This window comes from Myotis brandtii, unplaced genomic scaffold (assembly GCF_000412655.1).
Source record: "Myotis brandtii unplaced genomic scaffold, ASM41265v1 scaffold1103, whole genome shotgun sequence".
In the NCBI taxonomy this organism is placed as follows: domain Eukaryota; kingdom Metazoa; phylum Chordata; class Mammalia; order Chiroptera; family Vespertilionidae; genus Myotis; species Myotis brandtii.
Genome location: NW_005353762.1, coordinates 372,032 through 380,670, shown reverse-complemented (window position 1 = coordinate 380,670; position 8,639 = coordinate 372,032). Strand labels below are relative to the sequence as shown.

The 8,639-nt window shown below is 51.2% G+C and overlaps 1 protein-coding gene across 2 annotated transcripts in view; it reads right to left on the bottom strand.

Annotated features, from left to right (window-relative positions):
* The window catches only part of PMP22 (peripheral myelin protein 22), a 28,717-nt gene extending 25,069 nt beyond the window's left edge, over positions 1–3,648 (bottom strand). The window contains exon 1 of one of the 2 annotated variants that reach the window (XM_005857334.2): positions 3,483–3,648. The gene's annotated coding sequence lies outside the window, so the exon portion shown is untranslated. Of the gene's footprint in view, positions 1–902; positions 1,074–3,482 lie in introns of those variants that run through there. The other variant, XM_005857333.2, reaches the window with a different exon arrangement.
* Between the last annotated feature and the right edge of the window lie 4,991 nt (positions 3,649–8,639).

The following is an 8,639-nucleotide window of genomic DNA, read 5'->3' as shown; positions in this document are numbered from 1 at the left end:
GCCCCTCTGGGCCCTAAGCGCGCGGAGCCGGGACTCCCGCAGACCTGGGACTGTGAAACCTTTTCTGAAAAAGCCAATGTTAGTTAACTTCCCAATTTTAAATCCTGAAGGGTGTTTTGTGAACTAAGCCGCCCATCTAATGGAGCGGAGCAAATGTCGGTGGGAAGCAGAGGCGGAGGGGAAAAGGGTCCAGTCTCAGGAGAAGGGCAGCGGCCATGGCGCTGTGCGGTCCTCGCCCCTCATTTTAGGGACCTTGGGGAACTGGAGACGGGGTGACTTGTTGGGGGATAGGGAAAGTTGGGAGACCCGTTGAATCTTTGGGGACCATTTCAGGACGGAGTCATGGGCCAGGGAGATGTTTCATAACTCGGTTTTAAAGCACCCAATGCCAGGCCCCTTCGTTACCCTCCATAAGCAACACCCTGAAAGAAATCCAGGGTTGTACAGGGAGAAATCAGCAGTTTTCTGAGGTCTCCCAGAAGGTTTAAATAAATCCAGTGCCTCCTAGGGCCGGGAGGGGCAAGAGGAGGAGGATCAGCATACAGCTAGAAAGCGGGGAACCACAGCACCCCGGGATGTCCACCGGAGGCACTGCCTTGTCAATGAGTCCCGAGTAGGCTCCTTTCCAGGGAGGCGAAAACTGCTCCGCCCCTGCCCCATATCCCGACCCCAACACCCGCGCCCCTTAGGTTTACAGATCAGCAGCACCCCACTCTGTACCCTTAAAAACCCCGTAGGAACCGCAAGGGACAGACCCTGGTCTGCCTGCCCACGCCCGATACGGGAAGCTCAGGGACCTGGCCAGCCGAAGCCTGCGCGGGCTCCGCGCTCTCTGGCACCATCGACGGAAGATGCCCACGTTTCTCCTCCGTCTCCTCCACTTTCCCGACCGAAGCACTTACAGCCCAAAGGGATAGCGGTCCCCGATCCTCAGAGCGGCCTCAGGCCCGGACTCGCTGAGTTCTCCGCCGGCTGCAGGCGTCCCCAAAGACAGCTGCTCTGCGGGCTTCGCGCGCCTAGCAGGGGCGGGCGGGAGGCTCCCGGCCTTCCCTTTAACGGGAACAACGCCCTGTCTGCGTCGCCGCAGTGGGGTGTGTCCCTGGGTCAGCGTGTGCGGGAGGGCGGGACTCGGGGAGGAGAAAGGGCAGAAAGTGGCGGGTGGGGGCAAGAGACAGTTATTCGCCTTCAGGGCGCCTCGGGAGAAAGTCAATCACTGCAAAACCGCTGCGACTTTTACGGGAAACTCGGAGACCGCGGAGCTTTCTCCCCTCGGCTTCCCCTCACGCCGCCGAGTTCATGGAAACCGAGCGCTGACCAATAACGTGGCCCCTCCTCCCCCTCAGCCCACGTGGGAAAAGCCAGCCGGAGTTCGCCCCCGCGGGTGCCCAGCGCTGGGCTCCGGGGCCTCACTCCCGCAGGCTGAGTTCACGTAGGGACCGAGGCTGGATGACTCTCGGGGACGTGGGGAGGGAGGCTGACACTTCAGCATCGGGAGATGCCCCAATCCTCTCCGTTCCTGGCGCACCCGGCCTGCTCTGTGGTCTTAGCAGACACCTCTGCACCGCGCTCCCCAGCTGTCCGTGTCTGCACGCAGGCCGCGCTAGGATTGGAATGGACCGATCTAGCGGGCCCGCTTGGATGAGAGGGGCTGAGGGAAAGTCCTGGCAACTATGAGACAGCCTGTCCCGGGGTCCAGCCCTCCCTATCCTGGGCAAACCAGAACACAACCGGGTATGCTCCAAGCGAAGTTTGCCTGGCTTGGCTCCCAGGCTCGGCTGGCATCCCTGCCACGGGGTGGGGAGTTGGCCATTTGAGGTGGGGGAAGAGCAGCCAGGGAAATCAGCTGATTCATAGCTGCCTGAACTTGGTCCGCCTAGCGTCACAGGGAGAGACTAGCCCTTCCGGGCGGGCGTGGCAAAGATGCGCTCAAATAGACACTCCTGCAGGCCAGCCTTGGTGTATGAAGGGAGAGCCCCAGTGTGAATGTTAAGCGTCTTTGCCTAAGAATGCAGTACACACACACACACACACCCACACACACCTACCTGCTAGTGAACTGTCATAAAATCTCATCACTTTAAATGATTCAAATCATTCCACATTACTTTACTATTTGAAAGTAGCTGTTTATTGTAGCTAATCGTATATGCATTCTAATATTTAAGTGAAAATAAGTTATTTGAAAAATTCTTCAATGATCTTTTAAAAATTGTTATATTATTAGATTTAAAAAAAAGAATCATAGTAAAAATTGTATCCAATGTCCATCATATAGCAGGCACTTTAGCAGGACTTTCCACAAGGTCTGTGAGAGGTGGTATGGTCCAATGGTTAGGCACTATGGCTCTGGGCTCAGCCACACCTGATTACCCTGCTTTCTCAGGGTGCATGAATTTGGGGAGTTAACTGAAGTGCACTGAGCATCTGTTTGCTCTCTGCAAACAGGACTAATAATGCCTATTTTAAAACATCTGAAGCAGCGAGCATAGTAACTAAAACATAAGGGCCCAGTGCCCAGCACATTGTCACCATTCTTATTATGACATCACATGTAACACTCACAACAAGTTCAGGGGCAAGCCTCACTGCCCTGAACTAAAATAGCTCTTAACTCCCATCCGCCGAAAACACATATGCAAGGAGAATGACTAACTAGAGAAAAAAGAAGGTTTTTTTTCTGCCCGGGGCATTTTACAGTCAGGCTTGCCCTAGGAGTCATTGCTTTGCTTTATGCCACTTAGACTTTTATTTACTAGTAATTTATTATTTAACCAACATTTATGTGATCACTGTGTACCCAGTACAATTCTAAGTACTTTACAAATATTAGTGTATTTAACTCAGGATTTTTTTCTCTTCCCTTTTCCCCACAAGCAAACTGTTAAATGAAATATGCACCTAGAAAATGTAGACATTGTAAGGCACAGCTCAGACCTTCCTTTCTTTTGAACCCAATATTTGAATCAGTGCCAGGTCGCAGCCGAGCTGTGGGCTGCGGAACTTGAATCCAGCCCCCCTCACGGCCTCTCCTGTCTTCTGCCTACTGGGCTCCCAGTGGCGGAGGAGGCTCAGTGCAGGGTGAGCGAGCTCTGCCACACCCAGGGCGGGCCAGGGCTCAGCTACAGGTGGAAGCTTCTCTCCGACCTGCTTACCAATGCCAGATCACCTGCCAGTGTCTAGCTGGTTCCCATCAGGAAAGACCACCTGGCCCCCCCTGCTCCCTTCAAACCAGATGTACTGGGCTTTCTACTAGTAGATGCCCCAGGAGGGTCTTTCTCACCACCCCAGCCAGAGCGCATGTCCAGCTCTTAACCTAGGATTAAAAAATTCTCTGACTCCTCAGTCAATTCCAACACACCCGCAGTCCCCACTGCAATCCTTTCCATTTGCGTTCTGCAGGGACTGGGGGATTGAGCATCAAACACTCTGTAAAGCAGAATAAGTACACGCCACCCAGAGGCACAGTTTGCAATAAAACTCACCAGGACAAACAGTATAACCCCTTCCTCCACGAGGCTTTCTTTGCAGTCAAATGCAAAGGGTGCAGAGGCAAGGCCCTCCCGCAGGGCAGGAGAGAGGCCTGCAGCTGGCAGACCAAGTCCGCTGCTTCTGACCAGGCTCCCAAGATGCTCCCTGGTGGTGTTCCCTGTCACTGAGAGCCAAGCCAGGCGTCCTTCCAGTTATTCAGGGGCTGGTCCAATGCTGGGATATGTCATGGTGGCCTGAGAGCATCTCAGCCTCTACTATTTAAAGAGACAGTGCCCAGCTTTGTGCGCTTTGCAGAACACGGTGATCCCAAGAGGCCCTGCAGGGCGTGCAGAACCTGAAATCAACAAGATGAGCTCTTTGTACGCCTGAAACCTGGGATGCCAAGGCTATTCTCACCGGAAGTGCCAGCTTGTGTAATAGCTAAAAGGTCTCCTGGGTTTTCAGTGCCCACCCCCACCTCCCAGTAAATCCTGTAAAGATGAAATGTACTGTGTGAAGGCTCTATGTCCAAAGTGTTATATGCGTGCAAACAGATTTCATTTTTAATCAACAATATCATTTTAAGGAGCTGAGACATTGCACAGATCACCTCTCATAGCATCACCCCAGGGGACCAAATGTCTCAATGTCATTCATTATAAAGTGTTGACCTTCATGAGATAATTCAAGAAAAAAAACCCTCTATTGAAAACATTCTAAGCTGTCAGGCTCTCTATGGCTTATCTACCTTTGAGCTCTCAGAAGAGCCCTCCATCTCTTGCAAGGTCTCCTCCTTGGAAACTCCGGGACAAGGGGAGTTGGTTTTATTGAATGAGTTTCCTGAAATTCTGGCAATTTCCCCACTTTTTTTTAAAGATATGTTTTATTGCTTTTTGTTTAGAGAGAGGAAGGGGAAGAGAGAGAAGGACAGAGACAGAGTCAGAGAATATGACCCAAATGGGGGTCAAACTGCTGCCTAGTTATGTACCCTGACTGGGAATCAAACCCCACAACCCTTTGGTGTATGGGATGATGTGTCAACCAATCGAACCGCCCGGCCAGGGCTCCCCATCTCTTAAGTTAGGGACTCGGAGTCTGGAGCACCTCACAGAGTTTGGGGAAGTGCTCTCAGCACAGATACTTTGTGTGTTGGACTGTGCAGTGGGTCGGGGTTGGGGGGGGGGGACAAGTTGCCCTCTCCCCTGTTCTGCTCCCAGCCTGCATTTCCAGTCTCAAGGAAATAAGGTAGCCTTTTCCTTTGGGCAACTCATCTTTGTTTTTCCCAGCAGTGGTTCCCAGTCCTGAATTCTCCCGGTTTCCCTCTAGCTGCCTTCTGCTGTGGAGCCCCATTGGAGGCAAGGCCCAGTGTGGGCCGCAGTGTTCTGCAAGTTATAGTTCACAGTCCTGCCAGGGGTCGGGGTTTGTGTGTGTGTGTGTGTGTGTGAGAGAGAGAGAGAGAGAGAGAGAGAAAGAGAGAGAGAGAGAGTGCTCTCAATCCCTCCTGGGGGGACCTGTGAGCATGGTTTTCAGGCCTCCCAGACAGCCCCCTTCCTAGGGTGCCTTCCACAGCGAGACTCTGAAGGCTGCTGACCTTCAGGCTGGGATTAAGCCTGGAGACCTCTGAAAGGATGCTCTGCTCAGAGCAAGAAGCACCTGCATTTTGCTTCTGAGGAGGTAGAGCCAGTCTGGTCAGCTCCTCACACTTCCAGGGCTCCAGGTTTCAGGACCTGCTCTCCTGGCCTTGGGTCTCCTTTGCTGCCCCATCTCCTGCAGCGAAGCCCTGGAGAGCCTGCTGGCCTGGGCTGTGACCTGTGAGACATGCCCTGAGGCTGCAAGGCACCAGCGCTGGTTTCTGGTCACTGCGGCACTCCATGGCCCATCCACCTGGCCACGCAGGCCAGACTGCCTCCCCACAGTCAACCGAGGAAGAGCCTTCCTGGTCCTCCGGGGACCCGCACCCAAGGCATCTGCGTTGAGCAATGTGTTTGTCCTCACGGTCATGGAGAATATCCCACTAGGCCACTTGCCATAATAATGAATAGGCTATTTACCAAATCACACTTATCATTATTTCCCCATCTTCTAGATGGGGAAAGTGAGAATTAGGCAAACGTCTTGAGGAAAGCCAGACTGGCGAATCCCCACACCCAAGCTTTTCCCTCACACATGCTACTTCAGCTTGTTAGCGACAAATCACCCCGAAGTCAGTGCTAAAAGTAATGACAACCACAGTGGCTCACAGCTACCTGGGACTTACCATGTGCCAGGCACCCTGCTGAGCCTCTTGCATGAATCCAATAATTTGATCCTTATAACAACCTCATGAAATACCCCACCACCCTGTTTTATACCAGGGGAAACTGAGGCACAGCATGGCAGCAAGTGAGTTTCTCAAGACAAAGGAATGACAGATTGGAACCAGGCATCTGTGAAGTTTTGCAGCCTGCCATGCAGTCATAGCACATCCATACCCTTTTCATGCTGCTGCCACAGACACTGTACAGTCTAATTTCCTTTTTACCAAAGATCCAGACACATTACACCTACTTATAGATTCACGTTTCTTTTTCTGTTAATAAACCAAGAAAGTGTCCCAACACCCACCCCCCACCAACTGCATCAGTCCTGTGAGTCCCCATGTACGCATCCTGCATTATCCTGCCTTATCCTGCCTCAGGAGGCCTCTGTGCCCCTCACCTGTGCAGCGACAGTGCCCATGGGTCCTGCACAGGGGTGACAGTTTCATTTCCCAAGGCTGCCTCTGTCCTTGGGGAGTGGAACCAAGCCAACTTGGAAATGGGGGGAGGCCCTTTCTGAATCATTTGCAGCTACTAAATCCCGTTTCATGGAGTGTCTTACTCAGCAGGGACTCATTACGACCATGTTCTATGTGGAGGAACTGAGCGCTGTGACCTGCAGCCAGTTCTCTGGTTCCCAAACCTGTGAAAGTTCCAGACACAGACGCCCCACCCAGCACGGAGGGCAGCTCGGCTGGGCATCTGTCCAGGGATGCAGTTGTCTGTGGAGCGTCTGCGCACCGGCATGCGGGCAGCATCTGGGCGTGTTTACACTAGCAAAGCCTTTCCTGTTTCCTTGCAGCCGCAGCTGGTGTGGGTGTGCTTGGTGAAGCCCAGGCACCGCTGGCCTGAGGGTCCTCAAAAGTCAGGTTATTGCCTCATCTATTCTCATCTGGCGTCTTCTGACCTCGGGTTAGAGTAGCTGATTATTAAAAGAGCAAGCAAACTGGAAAAGATGGCAAAGAGGAAGGAAGGGAGGGAGAGAGGAGAGAGAGAAAAAGAAGAGAGGGAAGGGGAGGAAGGAAGGACCTGAAGGAGCCAGTTTACCTTCCAAGAGCAGGTCCCTCTATAAAGTCATGTTTGAAGTTATGTGACCTCCAAGTCCCTAGAAGGTGTTCTCAAGGAGCAACGCAGAAACAGGTGGAGAGCAGCGAAGACACCCGAACTCCAGTGGCACAGGCCAGTCCCTAAATTACATGGATGTATACATTCTTTTGGGGATGAACTGCATCTTTGCTCCTTCACCTGTTGGGGAGAACCAGCGCAGAATGGTTATGTTGTGCCATTGGAACAATATGCAGTACAAAGAATTCTTTGTTCCCAAATACAGTGCTACTTGGGAAAGCCAGATTCCACAGATGCAAGCGGAGGGGGGAAGCGGTCCTTTCTCTGACATGTCATGAGCTAGCAGAGAAAGGATTCAAGAACTATTGAAGCGAGAGAGCTTCTGAAACTCATTTGTACTTGGAATTGAAAATCCTGAAGCTCTTCTAAGACTCTTCCTCCTAAGGGACATTTTTCTACTCCAGCCAAGGATAAGCTCACTGAGGCAGGGAATGTGAGCTGTCTGGCCACACAGCAAGGGATGGATTTTCTGGGCTTCTCGGACCAGGCACAACAATGCTGTGCAAGGGAGCCTGGGCTTAATGTCAGTGGTTGGCCTCATTGTGGGAGGAGGACAGGAAAGGCAACTATAAGCCAAGGAAATGCTTGATTCAGGCAGACAGGCCACACCAAGCTGCGAGACATTAATCTCCCGCAGAGAGGAGACCCACATGAATATTCTGAAAGGGAACCTGGGAGAACAATTCCCACAGTGCACCATTGTACCCATGAGCCCTCAAGCACGCCTTTGACCTGGAGAAACAGTGGTCTAAGTTAAAACTTGAGGGCAGCTGTTTCTTCATCTCTGAATCCCTGAACCACTTACAGTGTGACACCTCAGCTAACACCAGGGAAGGTCGCCGACAAAGGCCAAATCCTTCTGAGAGCTTCAAGTCAACACTGGGACAAGTGTCAAGCATTCTTACTCTTTGTTGTTAAAGACTAGGAAATACCCAATCTAGGAAACTCCAGTGGTAATCTTGGGCCTCATGGCACAATCACCTTAGAATTTTGATTCAGAATTAAAATTGTAGAAATGTACCCTAAAATAGTCATGGGTATGCAAAAATGTGGCTCTCGGGGTATTTATTGCAGCACTCTTTCTGATGAAGGAAAAGATGAACATTCTAACTCTCAAACAATAGGAAAATGATTGGGTAAATATTGGTACAGTGGAAAGATGAAATGTTATGTAGATATTAAAAATAATATGAGGACGATTATTTAATGAAATGAGGAACTACAATGCGGTTAGTTGGGAAAATGTTTCAAATTACTATACCTGTAAACTGTTGGACACTTCCCAGGCACTGTGCTAAACCTCTCATTTGTTACCTACAACAACCCTGGGAGGAGTGGACTGCCATGACCCCCAGGACACCAAGGGGTGGATGTAGTGCCCAAGGGCACACAGCTGGCAGGTGGTGTAGCCAAATGTAAACTTTGACACCTGAGGCCAAGACCCTGCATTCTTAACCACTAAACCATCAAATATATAATCTTAGATGCACCCCGAGTTCCACAGTGATAAAAATGAAAGCAAACCCTGAAATGCTGTACAGCTTGGAGGATGCAGTATAAAAGAATTCTTTTAACACTGTGTTTTCAAGTTCTAACATAAAAGGGGAAAAATAAATTCGCACAGAATTGACCATATCACGAGGATAATAGTGATTGATAACCCCACATCTTAGTCTCATGCCTTCATCATGACGAGCCTGTGGCTTTCTGGCTTACGTGGAGGGAACAAGCATGGGGCCTGCCTCAGGG